This window comes from Vicia villosa, linkage group LG2 (genome assembly GCF_029867415.1).
Source record: "Vicia villosa cultivar HV-30 ecotype Madison, WI linkage group LG2, Vvil1.0, whole genome shotgun sequence".
Classification (NCBI taxonomy): domain Eukaryota; kingdom Viridiplantae; phylum Streptophyta; class Magnoliopsida; order Fabales; family Fabaceae; genus Vicia; species Vicia villosa.
Window position 1 is genome coordinate 37,376,436 of NC_081181.1, and position 27,416 is coordinate 37,403,851.

Below are 27,416 nucleotides of genomic sequence, written 5' to 3' on the forward strand. Positions count from 1 at the left end.
AATCGAGTATGTAGACATACTGTGAATCACCGACTTCACCAAGGTAAGTCTGCCTGCCATAGTGAGACAGGAGCCTTTCCAACAAGCAAGCTTGGCCAGAATTCTATCCACAATTGGAGCAATGTAGCCTGTCTTGACTCTTCCTTTGAAAAGGGGAATGCCAAGATAAGAGAAAGGTAGAGAACCAGACTGAAAACCAGTGGCAGCAAGGATATTAGCCTTGGACCTGTCGGATAATTTACCCATGAAGACGAAAGATTTGGCCGGATTGACAAGCTGTCCCGAAGCCTCGAAATACTTGGAAAAAATAGACTTTAATGTATTGATGTTGTTCAAACTTGCAGCACAAAAGATCATAACGTCAAAAGGTAAAATAGACTTAACTAAGTACATTTGTTTTCTTATATTATAGATTTTTTTTAATTAATCAAATATTCAATTAAAAAAAACATTAAAATCGTATCATAAAACCAAACAGTTCAAATAAATACCATAGTTGTAGACATTAGATTTCTCAGTAGCAAATTGTGCCCATTATGTAAGTAGAAGTATGAGAGATTGAAGGGCTGAGTGAGACTTTTGGAAATGACAAAATCTGTAAGATGCGCCTATCAAGTTTTTTTTTCTTCTGACTTTGTCTGTGAAGAAAATCCCAAAGAGTGTGATTTTCCATGTAGTCATAAAAGAAAAGGCGGCCACACAGTGACAAAGAGTCAACTTGGAGACTAACCAGATTCCGGTGCTTAATGCTGCCAACTATCTCAAGTTCAGTCTTGAACTCTTTCCACTTTTGTGGATAGTGAGAATAGAGCCTCTTTATGGCAACTGGCTTGCAAATTCTAAGAACACATTTACAAACCTCCTGCTATGCTTCCAATTATATTCTTCTCATTCTCATGACATCGTCATACACATGAGGTGTCATGTTCATATGAAAAATCGCTAGTCTTGGAGGTGAGAAAGTAAATGACTTGTCACTTGGTTTGTCGAGTGATTCATATATTCCGAAATTCATGTAATGAGGATTATTTCCTTAACTAATTACATCAGAGTAACCATTACTTAACAAAAATATAGCCAAGTTTTGCAGTATTGGGTCAGCTAATTGAACCTATCTCATTCACCAAGTGTGGACTTCTATCTCCATTGATCCAATTTGTGGACCCCTATACCATAACAATTACAAACTACATGCTAGACTTTTAAGTCAGTATTTTTGTTTTTATTTGAATGACTTTGAAAAATTCAAGTCATCCTTGGGCGTAGGACTAAAGAAGTAAAATGCAAAGAGAAGGAAAGAGAAACACTTCTCAGGTTCAAACAAGGCCTTCAAGATGATCATGACACGCTTTCCACATGGAGGGGTGATGAGAAAAATAGAGATTGTTGCAAGTGGAAAGGAATAAGATGCAATTATAAAACAGGTGATGTACACATGCTTGATCTTCATGGTTCTGGTAGTCATTATTTGATGGGTGCAATCAATCTTAGTTTATTGATTGAGTTGCAAAATATCAAATATTTGGATCTCAGTATGAATATTTTTCTTGGTAGTTACATACCAGAACTGATTGACTCCTTCACCAAATTAAGATATCTCAATATTTCAAGTTTTGAGTTTAGTGGAAGGATACCTAACCAAATTGGGAAGCTTAAGAATTTACAGTACCTAGATCTTAGATACAATGACAAGCTTAAAGGACAAATCCCTCATGAACTTGGAAATCTCTCTCAACTCAAATATCTTAACATTGAAGGCAACAATCTTATTGGGGAAATTCCTTGTGAACTCGGAAATCTAGCAAAATTGCGGTATCTTAATCTTGGAGGAAACTATCTTGCAGGAGTAATCCCTTATCAACTTGGAAATCTTGCACAGCTGCAGTTTCTTGAGCTTGGAGACAATTATCTTGATGGAACTATCCCTTTTAAGATTGGTGATCTTTTGATGCTGCAATCACTAAGGCTGGGTGGAAATTCTAATCTCGAAATTAATATGGAAAATTATGCTGATGCAAAATGGCTATCTAGTCTTTCTTATTTGAAAAATCTTGACTTGAGTTCATTTAACATAGATTATTCTCATCAATGGTTGCAAATTGCGAGTAAGATGCTTCCGAATTTAAGAGAACTGAGGTTAAGTGAATGTGATCTTTCAGATGTAAATATTTCACCTTTGTTTGACTCTTTTTGCAACATTTCCTCTTCTCTTGCCATTCTTGATCTCTCTCCTAATATGCTAACTGATAGTGCTCAGTTTTAAGGACTGAGCAAACCTCCTCAAGCAAATATAAAGAGAGAGAAGAGAGTTTTCTTTAACAGAATTTCATTGATAATCCACTTCGGGAGCAATTACAGCATATAAAGGAAATGCAAAATAGAGAATCTAGTGAGAGATCTCACAGCTAAGCAAATCCTAACAAACTTGGTTGAGTCACAACCTTCTAGAAACATACTAGGAATAAGGGAATAAAATGCAGCTAGGAAAATATAATATTTATTAATAAAGCAAATGGTCATCGTACTTAGAAGGAATCCTCTTAGTACGAGTGGGCCTAACTTCAGCAGTGTTGGGCTGTAAAACAGTGGGTTGCTCCTTACTAATTGCACCATTAGGATTTGTATCTGTATCAATACCCATCCCTTCAAATTCAACCTTGTCCTCAAGGTTGTAAACTACTTGCATAGTCTGCCAAGCTTCCCATGATGCCTCCTCAGGTGCTAAACCAGTCCATTGCACCAGAACTTGTTGTTGAGGGCTGCCATCAACTATAACGATTCTCTTATCTAAGATAACCAGAGGAGTGAGTATAGGATTATTCCCCAATGAATCAGCAGGAAGCTGTCCACTCTCAGCAGGTAGTGGACCAACATGAGGTTTCAAAAGCGAACAATGGAAAACATCGTGAATCTTTGAATATGAAGGGAGCTCTAATTTATAAGCTACGGGCCCAATGCGAGCGAGCACACGAAAGGGGCCATAATACCTCTTATGCAACTTATTGTACTTAATACCCGAAAGAGAGATCTGTCGATATGGCTGCAGTTTGACATATACCCAGGAACCAACCTCATAAGCAACATCTCTACGTTTACTATCTGCAATGGACTTCATGGTAAACTGAGCCTTAGTCAAATTCTTCTTAAGAAGGTCTAGGATAGCTTCACGTGAGCTCAACAACTCATCAGAAGCAGCCAAATCAGACGTGCCAGCCACGTAAGAGAGAATAGAAGGGGGTGGCTTACCATAAACCACCTCATATGGTGTCATGCCAGCGGCGGAATGGAAAGAGGTGTTATAGTGCAGTTCTGCCCAAGGAAGGAATCTATGCCAAAGAGAAGGTTTGTGGTGAACAAATGCCCTCAAATATTGCTCAATTGTGCGATTAGTAACCTCCGTTTGGACATCCGTTTGAGGATGGTAAGACGAACTCATGCGAAGAAGAGTGCCACTGAACTTAAACAACTCAGTCCACAATTTGCTAATAAACACCAGATCTCTATCCGAAACAATGCTCCTAGGCAGCCCATGTAATTTGCAAACAATGTTGACAAATAAATCAGCCACCTTATATGCAGTGAATTTAGAAGGCAACGCTCCTAAGTGCACATACTTGGAGAAACGGTCCACCACAACTAGCAGAACTGTAAACCCATTAGAAGCAGGTAATCCGGTGACAAAGTCAAGGGAAATGTCTTCCCAAATACGTACCGGAATGGGCAGTGGCTGGAGTAACCCCCCTGGTTTACTTGTCACATATTTAGTCTGTTGGCAAGTGACACATTCACGCACAAACTGTTTGATGTCTTGGCGCATTGCAGGCCAGCAAAAATTAGCGGAAAGACGCTTAAGAGTCTTGACAACTCCTGCATGGCCGCCAATTGGAGTTTCATGAAATTCCTTAAGCAACAGGGCCTTGAAACGAGATGTAGAAGGGATCCAAATGCGCCCTTTGTGCAACAATAACCCATTAGAAACAGTGTAATCTGGAGCAAATGAGGGATCAACAACAACTTGCTGACACTTAGTCTGATAGTCAACATCCGAACTCAATTCTTTTCGCAATTCATCAATGAACAAGAACTAAGGGGTGGAGAGCACATTCAACTCAGCAACATGTGGCTCTTGACAGCGAGACAGGGCATCCGCAACAGTATTCGTCTTCCCGGGCTTGTACTGAATGTCATAATGGTACCCTAACAATTTAGATAGATAAAATTGTTGTTCTGGGGTTTGTATCACTTGAGTAAGCAACTCCTTCAAGCTACGGTGATCAGTTTGGATTATAAAGTAATGACCAAGCAAGTATTGACGCCATCTTTTCACAGCACAAGTAATGGCATGAAGCTCTCGGATATAAGTTGAAGCTCTAGAGAGACGGGGACAAAACAACTTGCTAAAATAGGCGATAGGGTGTTCATTTTGTAACAAAACAGCCCCCATAGCATACCCAGAAGCATCAGTTTGCACTGTAAAAGGCAATGAGAAATCCGGCAACACAAGAACCGGTGCTGTGGCCAAAGCGAACTTCAACTTATCAAAAGCCTGCTGAGCAAGATCAGACCACTCAAAGGAATTCTTCTTAAGTAATGAAGTTAGAGGGTGAGCCAAAGTAGCATATCCCTGCACAAACTTCCGATAGAAACCAGACAAGCCAAGAAATCCACGCAAACTCTTCACTGATTTAGGAGTTGGTCAATCTACCACTCCCTGTACCTTAATTGGGTCAGGTGCCACCGTGCCCTCAGAAACAATATGGCCCAAGTAAGCAATTTGACTTTGACAAAATGAACATTTTGTGGGTTTCAAATGAAATTTGTGATTAGCCAAGATAGTAAATACCTGTGTCAGATGATCCAAGTGTGTATCAAGTGAAGAGCTGAAGACCAGGATGTCATCAAAGAAGACGATGACAAATTTACGCAGTAACTCACGAAATATGTCGTTCATGGTAGCCTGGAAAGTTGCCGGAGCGTTACACAAGCCAAACGGCATAACGCGATACTCATAATGGCCGTCGTGAGTGCGGAAGGCGGTCTTAAGAACATCACCGGGAGCCAAGCGTATCTGATGGAAACCCAAAGTAAGGTCTAACTTGGAGAATACCCTGGCCCTACCCAATTCATCCAATAACTCGTCGATGGTTGGCAAGGGAAAGCGATCCGGGACTGTAATTGCATTCAGGGCACGATAATCGACGCACATACGCCAAGAACCATCTTTCTTTTTAAGCAGAAGCACTGGAGATGAGAAGGGGCTTGTGCTAGGTTGTATCCACCCTGTCTTCAAAAACTTAGCCACTTGGGATTCAATTTCTAGTTTTTGGGAATGGGGGTAACGGTACGGTCGGACATTTACTGGTGTGGATTGAGGTAAGAGGGGAATAGTGTGATCGGTGGGACGAAAAGGGGGGAGGGTGGAGGGTTCAGTGAATAGGTGGGAGTGTTTAGAGAGGAGGGAAATGAAGTCTGGGTCAAGGTGGTCAGTAGCGGGTAAAGAAGGTGAGTGAGCGGGTGTGGGTTGAGTAGATGTATCATATGGGCTGGTGATATGGAGGGAGAATAATTGGGCTTCTGGGTCAAGTCTCGTAAGCCTTTGGAACTGATGTAAGCCCACAGTAGGAGTGGGTGAATCTCCTTTCAACTCAACACAAGTATTGTTGTGAAAAAAGGTCATAGTAAGGGAATTATAATTCATTAAAACTGGGCCTAACCTTTTCAACCATTGGGCTCCCAACACTACATCAGCACCCCGCAAACCCAACACAAATAGGTCCATGGAGAATGAGTGGCCTTGCATTACTATTGACACCCCCTGGCAAATGTGAGAACATAACAACTCTTGGCCACTACCCACCAAAACTCTGAATGGATCAATTGGGCTCAACTTCAGGCCCAAAGCTGCAGCAATAGTCTCTTTAATGAAATTATGGGTACTACCCCCATCAACCAGAACATCCACTGGTTCCAAAGAGATCCGACCCGAAATTCGAAATGTATCAGCAGCTTGGTCGCCAGAAAGAGCGTGCAAGCTCAATTGAGCGGCGTGAATCGAAGTGTCCTCCGACGTGACGCCGCCCTCCACCAATTCAGCCACCGCTGCCTCAAAATCACCTGTCACAGAAGAAAAATCATCATCATTAGCCACCATCAAGAAAATACGGGCACCACATTTATGCTGCTTAGACCAAGGTTGGTCACAGTTGAAGCATAACCCTCTGCTACGTCGATCATCCATTTCCGCCCCAGAAAGATGCCTAAATCGAGGCTTAGCGGGTGGGGTAGGAAGTAAGCCTGGAGAAGACTTCGCCGTGGAGGGAGGGTCGGAATTAGGCTTTGGTGGAGGACGAGAACCAAACTTAGAATTCCACGGGAGTGGTGATGGCCGTGAACGGGAAGAACGAGCAATGTCCTGTAATTTATCCTCCTGTAATCGTGCGAGACCGGCAGCCTGAGCAATAGTCTTTGGTTGTTGAGCCAACACTTTACGGCGAACCTCAATCTTCAACCCAGAAATGAAACAACTGAGTAAATCAGCCTCTGATAAACCCTCAAGACGGTTAGCAAGAGCTTCGAACTCGGTGAGATACGCCGTCACTGACGACGATTGGGTGAGTTTGAACAGATTGCCACGAGGATCATCAAATGCCGTTGGAGCGAAACGAATCTCCAATTTCTCCAGAAATTGATCCCACGACGCGATCTGGCGATTCCGGTACATCCACTGGTACCACGCCAACGCCGGACCATCAAGGTAAAAGGACGCAATGGTGATGCGTTCCTCATCTGGAGTTTGATGGTAGGTGAAAAACTGAGAAATCTTAAAAATCCAGCCATGTGTATCAGTACCATCAAAGCGAGGGACATCGAGTTTGAGACGGGGACGGTGTTGCGAATCAGCGCTAGAACGTGAACCTCCGGAATCATCGAAGCGTTTACGCATAGCATCAAGCTGAGTGGTGAGGGTGGCGACTTGACGAGTGAGATCAGCGATGGGATCTGGTGGTGGAGCCATGGAAGAAGGATGAATTCAACACAATGAAAGCACCAAATGATAGTGCTCAGTTTTAAGGACTGAGCAAACCTCCTCAAGCAAATATAAAGAGAGAGAGAAGAGAGTTTTCTTTAACAGAATTTCATTGATAATCCACTTCGGGAGCAATTACAGCATATAAAGGAAATACAAAATAGAGAATCTAGTGAGAGATCTCACAGCTAAGCAAATCCTAACAAACTTGGCTGAGTCACAACCTTCTAGAAACATACTAGGAATAAGGGAATAAAATGCAGCTAGGAAAATATAATATTTATTAATAAAGCAAATGGTCATCGTACTTAGAAGGAATCCTCTTAGTACGAGTGGGCCTAACTTCAGCAGTGTTGGGCTGTAAAACAGTGGGTTGCTCCTTACTAATTGCACCATTAGGATTTGTATCTGTATCACTAACATCCTCAACCTTTAAGTGGCTATTCAACTTCAGCTCAAACTTAAAGGAGCTTTACCTTTCAAATTACAATTATGTTTTGCCAACTTTGAGTTTGAACTTTGATTCTCTCCTCATCCTTGACCTCTCTCACAATAAGTTAACACCAATTGCATCTCAGGATAATTTTATTTTCAACTTCAGCTCCAAAATTCAAAAGCTTTATCTACGAAATTGAAGTCTTTCAGATAGAAACATTCCTTTACCATCTTCATCAAATACAAAAATGCTGTCTTCTCTCGTCTTCCTTGATATCTCATTCAATATGTTGAAGTCATCAATGATATTCCATTGGCTTCTCAATTTCACCATCAATCTTCATAGGCTTCACCTGTCAAATAACATGTTGCAAGGTCCCATTCCTGATAATTTTGGCCACAAAATGAAGTCACTTAAATATTTGAATCTCTCTAATAACAAACTACAAGGTGAAATTCCAACATCCTTTGGGAACATAAGCACATTGCATTTTCTATCACTTTCCCAAAATGAATTACATGGGAAAATACCTAAAAGTATTGGCTTGCTATCTATGTTGGAGTATCTAATCTTAAACAAGAACTCCTTGCAGGGTGAAATCAATGAACCACATTTTGCTAGCTTGTCCAATTTGAAAAGGTTAGACCTGTCATACAATTCTCTTTCTATAAAACTCCGCACAAGTTGGGTCCCACCGTTCCAATTATTTAGATTAGAACTAGCATCTTGTAGGTTGGGTCCAAGTTTTCCAAGTTGGCTTCAGACACAAAATTACTTGTTGAGTCTGAATATTTCTAATGCAGGGATCGTTGATTCCGTACCAGTGTGGTTCTGGCACATGTCACAAAATATGTATGCATTGAATCTCTCCTACAACAACTTGAGAGGCACCATTCCAGATTTGCCTCTAGCATTTACTTATTTTCCCATATTGACTTTGACTAGAAACCAATTTGAAAGTTCAGTTCCACCATTTATGCGGAGAGCAGCAGCATTGCATCTCTCCCATAATAGGTCCTTGAAATTGGACTCACTTTTATGTGACCAAAATTCAATCAATTCCTTGGGAATTTTAGATGTATCAAACAATAAACCGAAAGGTAAGATACCTGATTGTTGGGATAATCTCAAGTCCTTACAGTATCTTGATCTGAGCAACAATAATGAATTGGCTGGAAAGATTCCACTATCTTTAGGCACCCTTGTGAATTTGAAGGCTTTGGTTCTTCACAATAATAGTTTAATTGGGGAGCTACCTTCGTCCATGAAGAATTTGACCAATTTAACAATGCTAGATGTTGGTGAAAACAAATTGTCTGGTTCAATTCCTTCATGGATTGGGGAAAACCTACACCAATTGGTTGTCTTGAGTTTACGTGTGAACCACATTGTTGGAAGTTTACCATCGGAGATTTGTTATCTTTCTCGGATCAAACTATTGGATCTTTCAGAAAATCATATATCAGACCAAATTCCAAAATGTTTACACAACTTTACTGTGATGGCTGCAATAAGTATGAGCATGAGTGTGAGTGATAATGTAAGTCACAACTATCATAACAACATAACTGGAAGTAGGTATGATTACTACATTCCACTCATGTGGAAAGGCGTGGAGGATGTGTTCAAGAATCCAGAGTTGCTTTTAAAGAGCATTGATCTATCAGGAAATAGTTTCACAGGAGAAATACCTAAAGAAATTGGGTCTCTATTGGGATTGGTGTCTTTAAATTTATCTAGGAACAATTTGAGTGGGGAAATAATGTATGGGATTGGGAATTTGAGTGAACTTGCTCATATCTCTTTGCAATACTTTGAATAGCTTTTGTTAAGATGTGTATGAGCCAATTGTTAGGCCCAATTTGCACAAGAACAGCTTCTAGAAAATTGTAGAGACAAAGGGATTAAGAGTTACTTAGATCCGGGATTTCAGCTATAAAAGAGAGGGTAGGGGAGTGAGAAGACATTGAGAAAGTTGTTAATAATCAGTTAGGAGAATAAATTCTCTGGTTAGAAGTCTCTATTAACTGTTGCTATTGATAAACAAGATCACAACCAATTCCGACAATAGGCAATCTGTAAATCGGCCACAATACAGCAACCACACTCCCGAAAAAACATGCAGGCTCAGCGACTTTCACCACCCTGCTGCACCGATAAAAATTAAGCAGAATCACCCTTGCAGACGAAGATTAGAGCCTCCAATCTGCTACCAGCACAAGCCATATCAAAGCTGCAGCACCCGATCACAACATCACGCCATAAAATAAAGATGTTAGAGCTTTCCGCATGCAAATTTGCTTGATTATATCAACCTCGCCACACCCACCAATCAACTCCACCACAGCGAGATCAAACCATAACTGCAATGAAACTCTAAAACCAGAATTTGACCCGTACAAACCAGAACCTGTCAAATAAGCTATACAGAACTTACTCGAGGACTACATCAAGGACTTGAATGACAGCATGCAGCACCACAATTTTTTTGAGCAGTCTATCGTAGTGATATGTTTTGTGCATAATGACTCAAAAAGATGGACAACCACAACACCCAATGCCCCCTTACTTATCACACTGTTAAAGCAGAAGCCAAGCTATATTACAATCCAAGGCAAAAGTAATCTCAAACAGTATAAACAATTTATAGAACTGATTAAGAATACCACCTCCAAAACCAACAACAATACAATTAACAGAATAATAATAATAAACCCACAAAAAACTCTTTGGTGTACCTATAATACATAACAAAATTAACACTTAGATTATGTATGGTTTCATTAAACAACCAAAATAGTGAATCAATCTAGACCTTTTGTAGAATGTTCCTCACCAATCACACATTCTTCACTACTTTTTAAAGCTGTAATATAGTTTTCTATAAATAAGAAGCATCCATATCACAGTTAAAGAACAAAAGATCGATTCTAACATTTATTTTACAAGGAAGAAGAAAAAAGCATATTCATTTGTAGCAAACCAGAATTGCATATACAGCATTGACATACATTATACCACCACTACTTGCATATTATTAGGCAACACAATAAATAAGCATATATAAGGATTAAGGATTAAGTAACTGTTCGCAATCAAGTAATGCAGTTCCCAAAAACAGATTTTGAACAAGTATAAACACTTCACAAAAAGAACCTTGAATAAATCAGCATGTCTTTAAACAACATTGCAATCTTTCTTTTAAAACTGAGTAAACCTTTGCAATGTCAATTGGTTTTATTGTTAAAGCAAGCATTGCCTAACACATTTGTTTAAACAAGTGGCATGATCAATGAGAAGTTAACTTTTGGTAATAACAAAAACTTCCACATTCTTAAATCTAAATCAATGTTACTACTACCCAAATAACCATATCAAACAGAACTTGTTCACATAATCTTTATATCTATGAAGCATAGACAAAGACACAGACCCCCCCGACATTACACAGACACTTATATGTCGATACGGATAATACTTTAAAAAAATGAATAAATTGCATGTAATCACAAGTGTAGGTGTCGTGTTGGTGTCTGACACTGAAACGAACACTGACACACTTTTTTTGAGGTGTCGGTGCTACATAGCTTTAGACATGTAACAATAACATAATGAAAGAACACAGATAATAAAAGTTCCAACAACAACAATCAATTACATATTGATATTATGAGTCAATGTTTAAGGTCTCTTTGACAAGATTTTCCATACATACAGCACTACTACAACCATCAAAACGGTGCAGTTCATGAATTGAATAACACGATCTAACCAAAATTCATTCATGGTTAGATTAAAAATGAGTATACAGTAGCAACAAAATAAGTATCCACCAAACCAAAAAATGATCCAATTCCAATTCCAACCTGCATTCTTTCTGTCTAAGATGAAAGATGCAATTCCTTGTAAATCAATTCAAGCTGCTCTACAACCAACTCTGTCCGCTGGATAAACACTCTACTCTCTTGAACTCTCAGCCTTATCAACAATTCTTAAAGCTCTATCCGATTACAAATCCAAAACGGGTAACGATCCGATAAAACACTTCACCACATTTTATAACTCTTTTAGCTATATCTAATTACAAATTCAAAACGGGTCAGATCCGATAAAACACTTCACCGCATTTTATAACTATTCACTTTCTTTTCAACATACACAAAAGCAGCAATTTTATAGGTAAGCGAATGGTTAAAAGAGTTATAAAATGCGGTGAAGTGTTTCATCGGATCTGACCCGTTTTGAATTTGTAATTAGATATAGCTTTAAGAATGAGAATTTCATCGTTGACGCTGAAAAGTCTGGTACGGGGTTTTGAGGAGTCTGCGGTGGAGGTGGTGGCGGCGGTGGAGGTGGTGGCGGCGGAGGTGGCGGCGGTTTGTTTGGGAATGGAAGGGAGTATTGGTTGTGGGGGAGGATTGGTGCATGATTGGGCGGAGGATGAGGGTTTTGTGGGGAAGATTTTCTGATGTTGGTGTGGCATTTGAGAATAGTTTTCGTGTTTCGCAGAGAGAGTTTTGAGATTAGGGTTTTTGAATAAGACCGTATGTGAGCAATGGGTATAGCGATGAGTATAAAAAAAACTCTATTGAGCGTTTTATGCGTTCTCGTTGTTTTTTTATTTCTGTAGAGTTTTGCTATCTACAATATAAGAAAGTTCAATGCTCTGGAAAATACCAATTTGCCCCTTTGCTTTCTTAATGAGCCACGTGGCTGTCTTATTTGCTATCCTTTACTAATTCCTTTTTCTTTGCTACGTGTGTTTCACTTTCTCTGCTTTTTTGAACAAACCCAAAACTTTTCCAGTTTCTCTCTTTCTTGAAAACACAAATATATTGTTTCCTCTACTCAACAAGTCTTTTCATTTCACTACCTCAAATTTCAAACAACTCTCTTTCCTATCTAAGTCTCCCATCTTTCTTATTTCTCTAACCCATCTTCATCTTCCACCTTCCTCTGTCTTCAATTTCTGCGGAAGACGTTTTAGATCGGTTAAATCATTGATTTTTTTTTAGATCTGTGACAACTATCAGTGATGTTTTTTTAGATCTATGATATCTAACAAGATCGATTTGGTTTTTAACTTTCCTATTTTTTTGTTTTTCAGGTTCTGTGTTCATCTTTCTAATTTGTGTTTGTGTTAACAGGATTTGATAGAAGGAAGGTGAGTTATTACTATGTATTTGAATTATGTTTTCAAAAAATGCTTTCTTCAAATCTTTCATTCTCTTTTCAATCTCTATTTTTTCATTCACTTTTATGATTTTTAAGTTATGTTTTCTGTTTTGTGTTCTTGCTTTATAGATTCAACCATTATATTTATTACTTTTTTGAACAATTCTTTTTGTATTTCATTAATATTTTTTGTCTTAATTTTTGCAGATCTAAACTACAATGAGATGGAACAAAAAAATTCATATTTGAAATTAAAGGAAGGTGAGTTGTTGCTATGTGTTCATTTTTCTGATTCTGCTTTACGCTTGTGTTAGTAGGGTTTGATAGAAAAAATGTGAGTTGCAGACTCGAATAATGTTTCTGTTTTTTTTTTCATTTATTTATGTAATGTTGTTTTTGCAGGACAAATATTTTATTTTCATATTGAAAACTCTTCCTACTTCACATGAGAGAATAGAGCAGATTTTTTCTACTGGCCAATGAAATGGGTTGATGGGTGGAATGAGATGCAGAATGGAAATGTTTTGAGCTTGATGTTCTAACACTATCCAACTTGTGTTTTGGCATATAATTTCCTCATTGATATATTCCTTTAATATATTTCAAAATATTAAATTTATATTACCACTTCTACTGTTCGTGTTCCTGTAAAAAAAGTACTGCAATAGCATTTAATTATTATTATTAGCTTTATTATCTTTGTTCTTTGCAATAAAGTAACAATAAATAAGTTTGAATATATTGTCTCCTTGCATTTTTTGGCCGGTTAAAACGAAATATTATACGAAATCTTATATAAGCATATTTAAATAATAAAATATTTTAATAAATTTAAATTATTTTTAACTTTAGATATAATTTAATTTTTTTATTAATATAGAAACATTTACTTATACACCTAAAAAAATAAAAAAATATATATAGAAAAAATAAAACTTATATAAATCTAACTCAGATTTTATCTTTTAAAACTTATTTTTTTAATATTTATTCTATTGTTTAACTTTAATATATCATATAAGAAAATTTATTGTTCTTGAATTACCAATTTTTTAAATTACACCTTTTTGAACAGATTTCTTATTCTATTTTATTTCTTCTTATTCTACTTTCGTTCAACTTTCTTTTCTCTTTGCCACTTTTTCGATTTTCACAATATATTTTGATATCCCATCAGCTCTGTTGCGACAGGCTATAATGTCTACTTTGCTTGCAAATGTGTATTTCCTTCTTTCCATACACACCACTTCTTTTAAAAACCATCATTTGTCTCTTCAACCTCCTTTCTCACACTAAACTAAGCACCAATTGTGAGATGTTTTGTCTTCTTCATAGAAACAATATTTCTAAAAACAACTATTAGAAAAATGTTTTGTAATGGATCAATGTTATTTTTTTTCAATCTATTTTAAAAAAATTACAATTATTCTACTTTCTAAAAACAACTATCTTTAAAATTTATTCTATTTCATGTACTAAAAAAATCAATAAAATATAATAATTGATATTAAATTTTAGATTTATGGTATAATATTAATATTATTTTGTATTACGGTTATTATTAAACTAAGGTGAAATTAAAGAAAATAAAAGTAAACATACTTAAAATAATGTATAAATTTAAATGGCTTTGGCTTACAATTGGAATATTTGGATTATGTTGTTGTTCTTTTATCCTGATTAATTCAAATGAGATTAATTTATTCTTATTCTATTTTTAAAATAAAATTCATGCATGTAGGAATGTTTCTCTATTATATTTTTAGACACAAATTTAAAGTAAATGTTGTAATATTTTTAAGAATAAGAATAAAAGGATTGTGGAACGGTTAAGAAATGTACAATAAATGTTATACTTCTGTGTGGGTGAGACGGAAGTATAATTCTCTATTATACTTTATTACATAAGTATAATATATTAGATTTTTATTAAATTTTAAATTTGTTTAGTTGCTATTACTTTTTAAAAGGATAATAAAAATTATAAAATATTAAATATAATCTTTGTTTATTTCTACTGCTATAACATTAGGGGTTTGGTATAAAGTTTGTCACTAAAGTAGAGTAAATATGGGTAGTTGGTTGGTCTTATTTCTCTAAAATTTTTGAAAAAGTATACGATGGTTCATTGTATTTATATTTTCTTAACAAATAGAAAAATCATATACAATTATACATGATTAATAAATAAAAAAAATATTTCAGATTGGTAATAAATAATAAACTAATTGGTAATTTAAATATTTTAATGATTTAATGTTTTTTTGTCAATTTTAAATTTTTATATTTATTAATAATTTTGATGTTGATCAATAATAAAAAGCAAATTTCGATCGTATCACAACTTAATTTTTTTTTATAAGTACTCATTTATTATTTTTTTGATAATAATAAACTGTTTTGCTTATATAATTTTGTCTTTCTTCTTTTTATTTTATTTTTATTATATTTTTGAAGATTAATGCACGAACCACACCAGTACCCGTGCGAACGCACGGGTAACACACCATTATCATGTAAGCGCACAGATAACTAGGTCAAAGTCTGTGTGAATGCACATGTAACACACCAGTATCGTGTGAATGCACATATTTATTTGAATATTTATTTGTCTCATTTTTTCTTTTTTTCCAATAATATTTTGATTTTTTTAATTTGTTTGAATTTTCATGACAAACTGGTGACGTATCTCCGGTCCACACCAGTACCCGTGGGTCGCGAACACACGAGTCACACATCAGTACCGTATAAACGCACGGGTAATTAGGTCAAAATCTGTGTGAACTCACAGGTAACACACCAGTACCGTATGAACGTACGGGTAACCAGATAAAAATTTGTGTGAACAATATAACTTTTGATCTATAAATAAACCATTTTCTATAAATAAATACTACTTTTGAATTTTTTTTTATCAATTTAATAGTTTTATTTAAACAATATAATTTTTATATTTCAATTTCATATAAAAACAATTTTTTTTATTTAAGATTATATGTATCTGATAAACCCGGTCCAGCCTGATACTGAGATGGATACATTGCAGATCTCATGAATTTTTAGTTTCTTTGAATTTTGGTGTACAATTGAGCTATAGACACCATTTCATAATATTCCAGATTTGGATGGAAATATTCCTCTATGCAAAAAATTTGAAATTTATTGAACATTTTTAAAAGTATTTGAAAATATAAAAGTCATGATAGGAACAAAAATATAATGTTTAATTAAAATTTATGATTTTATTAATAGTGAATCTCAGTATTTATGATTTCTTTTTTTAGTTAGTTTTTATATCACTAATACTAAAAAAATCTAAAAATAATTTTTTAATGTATTAAAAAATAAAATAAATGATTTTAACAGGAGAACATTCATATTTTATTCATGTTGAACTATATATTATTCATATAAAACCATTTTGATAATAAATAGAAAATATCTTGATTTTAGTTTATAAATTCTAAGGCATGACATTATATGAAAAGAGAAAATATCTTGATCTAAATGTTTTTACGGGTACTAGACATTTTTTTATACATTTAATTATTATTTTTTAAGGTACCAGACATTTTTCTATGCATTCAATTATTATTTTTTTTTACGGGTACCAGACATTTTTTTATACATTCAATTATTATTTGTTCACGAGTACCAGACATTTTTCTATACATTTAATTATTATTTTTTCACGGATACCAGACACTTTTCTATACATTCAATTATTATTTTTTCACGGGTACTAGACATATTTCTATACATTCAATTATTATTTTTTAACGGATATCAGATATTTTTCTAATAAAAAATGTATATCTGAAACAAATGCGCGTCACATACCAGAACCCCGTGCACACGCACGGGTTAGTTACTAGTTGTGACATTGAAAATTAACACCGTATATGTACACCACCAATAGTTATGAGTGTTTTTGTATTAGAAAAAAGAAAAGATAATATTAAATATAATAAATAATACAAAACCGTATACATTTACGGTGTAAGTGTAACTAGTTCACCGACCCGTGCTTCGCACGGTATATTAAAAATAAAACCACATTTTTATAATAGTTGATATTTAATTTTTTATTAACATATAAGATTATTTAATAAGCCATAAATAATTTTAATAATAATTAATGTAAAAATGAAATATAGCAAACAAAAAGAGAGTAAATTTATAAATAATGAATAATAATCATGGTGGCATCTATGGTGAACCATCAAATAAGTGATTCAAGGTGGACCATTAATATGAATGGTCAGATTAAATAGTTGCACTATATCTTACAATATACCACTTATATATGAAAATGAAAGTTGAAGAGGATAGATTTAAACAAAATTTGGGTTCAACTATCATCGAACATGATTGTATATGGAGAAGGGTAGATATACTCATTTTATTTACTAATAATTTTAAACCATTGATTAAATCTAAAGGTATTTTTATTACGTTCCACTGGTGAGGGACTTAATTCATCCCTCACTCTAGACATCACCCATAATCATATTCTAGAGAAAATAATAAAAATTAAATTTCATTATTAGTTCATCACTGTAAAAAAAATCCAAAAAAAGGAAAAAATTATTAATAATCCAAAGAATTTAGAATGATAAACATTTTTAAATCAAAGAACTAATTATAAATTAAAATGAAAAAACTTTAATCTAATGATTTTTCAGTCTAATAAATATTCTCCAAAGAGAATTGAATAGTAAAAAAAAATCATATATCACAGAAAGTTAAATAATAAAATGCTTATTCCAATTTTCATTTAAAAAAAAAGGTTTTCAGTATATGTGCACAATCTTCTGACCGTTAATTTTATAAAACAATTAATATTATTTGCCAATTCCATAATATTTAATTCATTTGAATTATCTATTATATTTGTCCGTAAAATTGCTCATATAAATTTTTTAAACATATTTTATTTGAATTATCTATTATATTTGTCCGTAAAATTGTACATATAAATTTTTTAAACATATTTTATATATATTAGTGTAACCTTTTAAATTTTATATATTTATATTTATTAGAACTTATAATAATAATTCATTTGGATTATAAATTAATCAGTAGACATTTGATTCATAGTACATATAGGAAGAGTTAGTTAACATTTAATATATTCATTTATTATTAGTACACATATGGATGAATATCACATATGATTAAAATTGATATTTTGAACTACTATTCAACCAAAATATTGATTTTATTAATAAATTATAACTGTATTTTCTTGAAATTAATTTAGCATTTTAGTTTTGTGCTCAATAAAGTTTTTGGTATATAAACACTGACCAATAAAAGTTGTAACTGGTAAATTTATTAATTAAAATTTTCATTAATACAATTAATGAGTTAATAATTATTGTTTATTTTTTAAAAAAATGAATGGTCATTAGTAGAAATAAGTTATGTAATATGAAAAAAAATACATATATTTATATCACCAAGTTAAACTCAATTAAAAATAACTGATTTAGTGCAAATATAATAATATATTTAAGAAAAATTAATTTTTTTTCAAAAACTCTACGGGATATAAAAAAAAAAGACTTTTACATATACATAAAAAAATGAATAAAATAGCCAATAACTATCACATCTTTTTCATATAAAATTTTCTCAATTTCATTACGTCTAATGAAACATTCCACCAAACACAATTTATTTTAAAATTAATCCCAAATGCTTGTATATTGTTTAAATATCATACAATTGAGCTTGTTTTAACTTTCATCATTTCGTAGTTGCTTCTCCACTTGCTCCATATGGTGGTGTTCATCCACTTTACCTGTGTTATTTTAGAAACTACTTATATATTCATAAAAAACACAAAGCATACCTAAATTATATAAAGTATATATACCATCAAAATAAAATATAATTCTCAAGCAAAACATATCTAAATTATTTATACATCAAAATAAAATATAATTTTCAATCAAAACATACCTAAATTATATATACCATCTAAATAAAATATACCACTTAATCAAGATTTTGACATTATATAAAAATATATAAATTATAATTGATAAGAGTTATAAATTATAATTACGAATGAGATACAAATCCATAATACAAATACACAATAAAAATATAATTATAGATTATGATTATGAATGAGACACAAATGCACAATACAATACAATTACAGAATAAAAATATTTTCTTCTACCCACAAAGTACAATCTCTTCCATCAAAGCATTCTGTTATGAGCTGAGAGGTTGTAGAAAAGGCATATTTATAGTCAATTAACAATTTTAATTTGATTGGAATTGAAAAGTTTTCAATTTTTATTACACTTTATTGTAGGATTTATACATAATAATTTTATGCAATAATTATTATTTTAACTTTGTCATTATTATAGACCCATATCATGTTGTAGTACAATGTACAAGATTATTTCAAAAGTGCTGGCTAGGAGGATGGCTAAAGTGTTACCAAGTATTGTGGCTCAGAACCAGGCTGCCTTTGTCCCTGGGCAGATTATTCATAACCACATTCTACTAACATATGAGCTGCTGAAGGGCTACAAGAGGAAGGGAGGAACCCCTAGGGTGATGATGCAAGTAGACATCCAGAAAGCTTATGATACAGTTGACTGGCATGCTATGGAGTGTATCCTGAAAGAAGTTGGTTTCCCTAGGAATTTTGTCAGCTGGATTATGAAGGTTGTTACCACAGTTTCATATAGATTTAACATCAATGGAGAGCAGAGTGACATTCTGGTGGCTCAGAGAGGGCTCAGACAAGGAGACCCAATATCTCCCCTTCTCTTTGTTATAGTTATGGAGTATCTAAATAGAGGGCTGAGGCAAATGGCAGAGGATAAAGCTTTTAGGTACCATGCTAAGTGCAAAAAGATTAGTCTAACTAATTTGTGTTTTGCAGATGACCTGCTACTGTTCACAAGAGGAGATACAGGTTCAGTAAATATGATGATGCAGGCTTTTGAGAAATTCTCTAGGGCAACTGGCCTTAAAGTCAATCCAGCCAAATGCAAGATCTTCTTTGGTGGAGTAGATGAGCACACTAAAGAGGAAATTCTGAAGATTACCAGGTTTGAAGAAGGAAAATTTCCCTTTAGATACTTAGGGATACCAATGTCTGGCTGTAGACTTACTATTAAGGAGTATGATAGCTTGTTTGATAGCATAATGAGGAGAATTAATCACTGGAGCTCTCAATTATTAAGCTATGCAGGCAGGCTCCAATTGCTTAATAGCACTATTTTCTCAGTTATGAACTACTGGCTGCAGGCTCTCCCTTTTCCCAAAGCTGTGATTAATCGGATAGATGCAATTTGTGGGAGTTTTCTGTGGACTGGCCAGAAGGAGAACAGCAGGAAAAGCCCAATAGCCTGGAAGACTGTTTGTTGTCCAAAGAAAAATGGAGGATTACAATTGGTTAACTTGCAAATTTGGAACAATACTGTGTTAACTAGATTGCTATGGAACCTCAGTAAGAAGAAAGAGTCCCTATGGGTCAAATGGATGCATGCTTACTATATTAAAGGCCAGGTGTTAATGGACATGACTGTGAAGGAATGTTATTCTTGGATACTAAAAGCTATTCTGATGCAGAGAGACAAAGTCCAAAACATGGTGGTATGGAGTAGTGATAGTTTTAGAATGAAGGAAGTCTACAAAGCTTTGCACCCTAATAAGAATCAGATGTCTTGGAAGGAGCTGATGTTTGGGAATCTAGCTAGGCCCAGGGCTATTTTCCAATTGTGGATAGCATGCCATACAAGGCTGCCAACAAGGAGCAGGTTGATGAAATGGGGCTTAATTGATCACAATAAGTGCAGCTTCTGTGATGCAGTGGAAACTCAACAACATTTGTTGTTTGACTGTTCTGTGATGAAGAATGCGTGGAAAAAGGTTCTGAACTGGATCAATATCCAACATGAGCCTCTGAACTGGGATAGGGAGTTGGAGTGGATTGTACTGAATTGTAGAGGGAAAAGTAAGAGAGCTGCTATGTTAAAATTAGCTATCACTGAATGTATATATGAGGTATGGAGGTATAGGAATGAGAAGAGTTTTGATACAAACACAAAAGATAGAAACATAGAGGAAAGAGTTATAGAAATGATTGTGTACCGGGGCTGGCATAATAGTAAGATGAGAGATTATGTAGCACAGCTGATGGTGCAATAGGTTTAGCTTGGGTTTCTTTTTAGCTTGGGTTTCTTGATTGTGTTGGGCTGGATCCAAGCGATCGCCTTGTATAGTCTGTTTTTGAATTAATCAAAGTATTTTATTGATTCAAAAAAAACTTTGTCATTATTATAATTGTATAACGTTCAATATTTATTTGTATTCTTAATATAAAATTTAATTTTTAATTTTTGTTAACTTTAGAAAACTTATTCTTAACATAAGCAGTTACATTTCTATCATTATTATTCTTAATAATAATAATAATAATTATTATTATTATTATATATAATATTATTATTTAAAATTTAATATTAATATAGTATCAAATTAATAAAAGTTAGAATTAAGGTTTGTATAATTTATATTATTTATATAAATAAATAAAAATTTATATAAAGAGTTTTAACATAAAATTTTAAAGTATAAAAATATGAATACCTGAATAGTTGAACTATATTAAGTTTAACATTTAACTTATAAGTTAAATTTAAAATTTTTAAATTATTTCTTAATATAAATTTTAATTCTTAACTTTTTTTTAATTTATAAAATTTATTCTTAAATATAAAGAATTTTAACACATATTTTTATAATAATTTTATAAGTATATATTTTTTATGTCATATCCATTATAAATTCTTTGTATAAACTTATTTATATTTGTTTTTATATATTTAGATATTACATTATTATTATTATTTTCTTTTATTATTAGTAATTAATTACTATATATTATATATTATTTGTATAATTATTATTAATATTTGTGGCTGAATATTATATTATTATTATATTTAGTATATTTATTTATCTTTAATATAGGATTAAATTAATAAAAATCAAAATTAGAATTTTTGTTTAGAGTTACACCAAGGTGATATGTGGCTAATTCTGTTTAGAGATGCTACCAAGGTGACATGTGGCTAGGGTTGCCATCATGACAACCTTGGATTTATATATACTAGTTCTATGGCCCGTGCGTTGCACGGGTTTGATTAGAATTTTGATCTTAGTAATATATATATATATATATATATATATATATATATATATATATATATATATATATATATATATATATATATATATATATATATATATATATATATATATATATATATATATATATATATATATATATATTTCAATTATGTTCTATAAATTTGAAAGATTTCACATATTTACGTGAATAATGCAATATTATAAAAAGTGTTATATTAAATTATTTGTAGATAAATATTTATGATTAATCATTAAATTCATAATACATATAAGAGTATATCAATCTAAATTTCAGTTATTCTTTTAGTATTATTCTATAAGTTATAAAACCTAAAATTTTTTTATTCAATGTCATGTCCAAAAAAAGTTTTAAATCGTATATTCTATACATATTTTTAAAAAATAAATCATATTATATCTTATCGTATTGATTTTTATTTGGTGTTCCTATATTAATCAAGTAACTCCATCCATATTTTTATGATTTTTTTGTTTGTTTATTATAATGGAAGAGATATGTTCTAATTACTTGGTTAATGGATTGTTATTAATACTATTATTTATTATAGGTTAACCATCTTAATAAATTAATTATTTTCACTTTAATATTAAAATTAAAGAAAAATAATTTTGTAAATTAAAATAAAACTTTAAAGAGTTTTTTTAAATTTTATAGGCATTAATGGTTTTAAAACTTATTAATTTCAGTTATTAATTTTTTAGTGAAGTTTTCTTAGTTTTTTATTAAATAGTGATATTTTGATTCTTAAATATTATGATAAAAAAAAATGTAGATTAGTCCTCATATTTCTCATTCGTTAAAAAAAATAAAGTAATTATTCATAATACATATTATTTATATAGGTATATAATGATAAATCAAATACTTTATCATTACATAATTTTTAAAATAATATTCAGAGTTTAGTAAGTGACAACTAAATCGATTATAACTTACAACTACAATTTATTTTGCAATTTTATTTTCCATAAATAATTATGCATTTTAAAAGAATATATAGAGATAGTTAATAATTATTATCATATTAATTATCATATTAATATTAATAACAACAATTATAATAATTTAATAATAATAATAATGTAATTACTATATTAATATTTTTCTATAATACACTTTTTTTTTTAGAAACACTCTGTAATACACTTAGTACAACATGTATCATAACTATATCAAAATATATCATTATTATCATTCTCATTTATTATACAATAAAATATATTGACAAATGAGACACATTTTTTATGCATATATTATTTTTGAAGTCCTTTGAAGATCTTAAAAAATTAAGTAAATAAATTAAATCAAACATATATTTCTCTAAAATATTTTGGTTAAAGACATATATTTATGTGGGTTTTTATTTTTCACATAATTTTCAAATAGTAAAAATACAAATGTAGCAACAATATAAATTTTCTTTTTTCTTTTGATTCACTAAAAAATTGTTACATTCAAATTCAAATTAATCAATGTAAAGAAGAGAAAAATGCAGAAATAAATAGTATAATAATATATTTATTCTCAAGAAAGTTATTGCAAAATAATATAACTAAAGTATTTACATAACTAATATAACAAAGTAAAGTTGAGTCTTAAATCTGTCACATAAATCAAAGAACAATTATCATATATATGTTCAAAAATAACAAAAATAAAAATAAAAATATAGATACAAAATAAAAAATTAGGTATCTTGTGAACTTTGTTTGAATAAAAGGATAAATATCTACAATAAAAAAATACAAAATAAAGTAGAGTTAAAATATAGATAATTGTTGTAATAAAATAAGTTGAGTCACCTACAATATAAAACAAATCAGAGTTAAAACTTAGTGAGAATAAGAAAAATAATCGAAAGTATCAATTGTTTGAAAGAGAATGATGAAGACTTAGCCAAAATATATAGTATAAATATAAATATGTCAAATTCATTCACCAAATACGCATTCATATATATAACATACAATAATGGTTACTAAAAACAAAATAAATCTTATTAAAAACTGTAACTCCAAATTTTACTAATTAAAACTTATTATTCATTAATATTATTTTAATTGAGATTAAAAACTGTAACATACAGTTTAACTAATTATAATTTATCATTAATTAATATTATTGTAAGTGAGTGATAAAGAATGAAAAATATTATAATTTATCATTAATTAATATTATTGTAAGTGAGTAATTTATATTTTAAACATAGAAATTTGTAAAATAAATGGAAAAAAAAAGAATGAAAAATATGAAAAAAAAATATTTAAAAGCTAGTGCAATAAAGAATAAAAATTATTATTCATATAAAATTGATATTTGTCTTAAATGATTATATTTAAAAAATAATTTTGTAACTATAATAATTTTTTAATGTTACAAATAGTGAATATTTGTAGAATATATTTTATTTCTATATAAAAATTAATATTCCAAAGTAAGGGAAAAATAATTATTGATAGGATTTTTATTTTTAATTAATTTTGATTATCATAATAATTTATTAAAATTTTTGTATAATAACACTTCATAAATGTTGTAATGGATAATTTTAATATATAAACGTTTTTATTAATATAATTGATGAGTTAAAGGTTTAATTTTATTTTGAAAATGAGTGGTTAAAGTTAGATTGAAAAATAATATAAAATATTTTAATTTAAATAAATTTATTATATATCTAAAGTAATTATAATCAATATGAGAAGAAATAATGATTTACAAAATTTTCTTTTTATTTTCATAATGATTATTAAAATTTTAGTACAATCAAACTCAATAATTATTATAACTGATAATTTTTATATTTAAATATTGTAAATTTTTTTATTAATTTTTTATTATAATAAAAATTTGTGTAACTCATTTAGAAAACACATTTTTTTAAAACGATACTTTTATTTCATCTTTATTTTGAGAAGTAAGTTATTTTTTAAACATAATTTTTTTTAAATAAATGAAGAAGAAAAGAAGAAAAATAGAAAAATAAAATTAGAATTTAGCATGAACTAATTTAAGATTATCTATTTTATCGTAAAAATTGATTATCTAAAATATATTTAAAATTTACTTTTATATTTTTTAAACTTGAAATATAGGCTAGATTTCAAGATTTTATAAGTTTGAAAGATTTTTTTATTAATGACTTTTATTTGGATATTTTAATAGTGGTAATTGAATATTATATTATTAATATATTATATTATTAATATTACTATTATTATTATTTTATATTAAGTAGAAGTAGATTATTATTATTATTATTATTAACTTAATATTATATTATTATTAATAATAGTGGTGGTTTAATATTATATTATTATTATTATTATTATTATTATTATTATTATTTATATTAATATAGAGTTTGTAATTAGAATACTTACCAAGATGACATGTGGCTAGGATTGTTTTCAAAATGACATGTGGCTAGGGTTGCCATCATGACTTACATTTATATTAAGTAGATTTGTTTTTATATATTTGGATACTAGTAGAAGACCCGTGCGTTCGCACGGGTAAATCAAATTTTAAGATGAATAACGCATTACAAATGTAAAAAAAGAAGTTTAAAATTCGAATGAGGAATGTTAATCTAAGATTAACCAAATATAATATAGCTGAAATGAATCTACATATAGTAGCTAAAAAATATGGAAATGTCATAATCATTTATATCTTAGGTCATTTGATAAGGATGGGTTGTTGGTGATATACAATTGTTATTATAAAATTACTAATAACTGTAAATATTTAAAAATATAAATGTAGTAAATATTTATAAATATCTTGTTGATTTAAATAAAAGGATATCGTGGTGATAGTGACCTGTAAAGATAGTGATTTACAGTGGTAAAATATATATGAGTTGATAAATTTCATATATCTAATATGAGTTGATAAATTCAATGTCTAATATCTATAAATATTTATAAATATAACTAATAAGTATAAATATTTACAAATATTTTGTTGGTTAAAATAAACAATGTATTTTAGTGATAGTGATCCGTAAAAATAGTGAGTTTCAATAAGAAAATCCATAAGAATTGGTCAAATTTATAACTATCACTCCCGTTGTTTCCGTAGAATATAATAAATTGATAGTTTTAGTGATATCACTCAATTATTTCCTTAAAATTTAAAATATCACTCATTTTTTTAAAATTTATAAATATCACTCTCAATTGTATTGAATTAAAATACAAAATTAAAAAGTGGATACGAAGAAATCTTTATTTTTTACATTTAAAAATAAAGATTTTGTATCTCAATTAAAAATAATTGTCAATTAAAATAAAATATATATTACATTAGTAGTGACCCATAAAATAAAAAAGTTAATTGTCTGCGAAGCTATTAAATATTCTTCAATTTAATAAAATAAATTATTAATTTTATTAAATTTAAGAAATAGATTAATTATTATTTTGAGTAATAGTAAATAAATAGAATTAATTAAATATATTGTAAAGTTAAAATTTTCAAACTTAAATTTATGTAGATGTCAACCGTTTTTTTTTTTCATTAAACTGTATTAAATTGAATTACTAACAAAGATTTTGAAATAAAATAAAGAGATAAAATATTTAATTCATATATAATGCTAAATTATGCAATTTTTTATCATCTTAAAAATGTCTATATTTATTACAATTAAAAATACTCAAATTTCATCATTCTACTATATTTTTCTATACTATTGATGACAATAGTTATTTTAATTAAAGTTAAGTTACAGAAAAATATAAAAGCATGTATTATAAATAATGGGCATGTTTGTTTTAAAATAAATAGTAAAAAAATGGAAAAGAATATATATATATATATATATATATATATATATATATATATATATATATATATATATATATATAAACTTTGAATTTAATAATTTATATATTCTGATATACTAAATTAATGAATTTAAGTACAATTTTAATGTCCAAATGTAATTGTATGATATCAATTCACTATTTAAGTAGAGTTATATCTATCAATTATTCTACTATAAATGTTACAATTTTTTTCTAATTAAAATGCATTAAACTGAATTAATAGCAAAGATATTATCAATAATTTTAATTAAAGTCAAATATATAAAATATTTGAAAATCAAATGAATAAATATAGTGATTTAGGAATAAATCGAGCAATAGACATTGAAAGCATATTATATAAGTAGCTGTGGCATAAACATAACTATGTCACAGAGGAAACTTGTCAGAAACTTAAATCCCATGGACGGCTTTGAGATGGCAGCGGAGATATCGACAACGAAGTAGAAGGGTAAGAATGATACTGCTGATAGCTCTTCCAACTCCTTAACCTATAGAGAGATTCACAAGAAGGAAATGCACCAAAGAAATCCGATACAAATTACTGACAAAAACTTAAAACAACCACAAAATTAACCAATTTAGTAAATAACAATGGTTCAATTAAAAGAGATGGTCTGTATTATTTTTCATGACCTGGATTGCTGTCTTGAATCTTGCATTTGTGCAGTGATTGTTGTCTTTATTATTTCTCATTGTTTTGTTTACTACAACGGCTGATCGATAAAG

General features: G+C 30.5%; 1 long non-coding RNA gene and 1 pseudogene across 1 annotated transcript; both read left to right on the forward strand.

Moving 5' to 3' along the window:
- The first annotated feature begins 244 nt into the window (after positions 1 to 244).
- LOC131648858 (receptor-like protein EIX2) lies at positions 245 to 9,453 on the forward strand (annotated as a pseudogene).
- A 2,759-nt stretch (positions 9,454 to 12,212) lies between these two features.
- On the forward strand, positions 12,213 to 13,622 carry LOC131650079 (uncharacterized). Its single transcript, XR_009298263.1, has 3 exons — positions 12,213 to 12,627; positions 12,846 to 12,899; positions 13,041 to 13,622. It is a non-coding gene; the product is annotated as an uncharacterized LOC131650079 (long non-coding RNA).
- Positions 13,623 to 27,416: the final 13,794 nt, after the last annotated feature.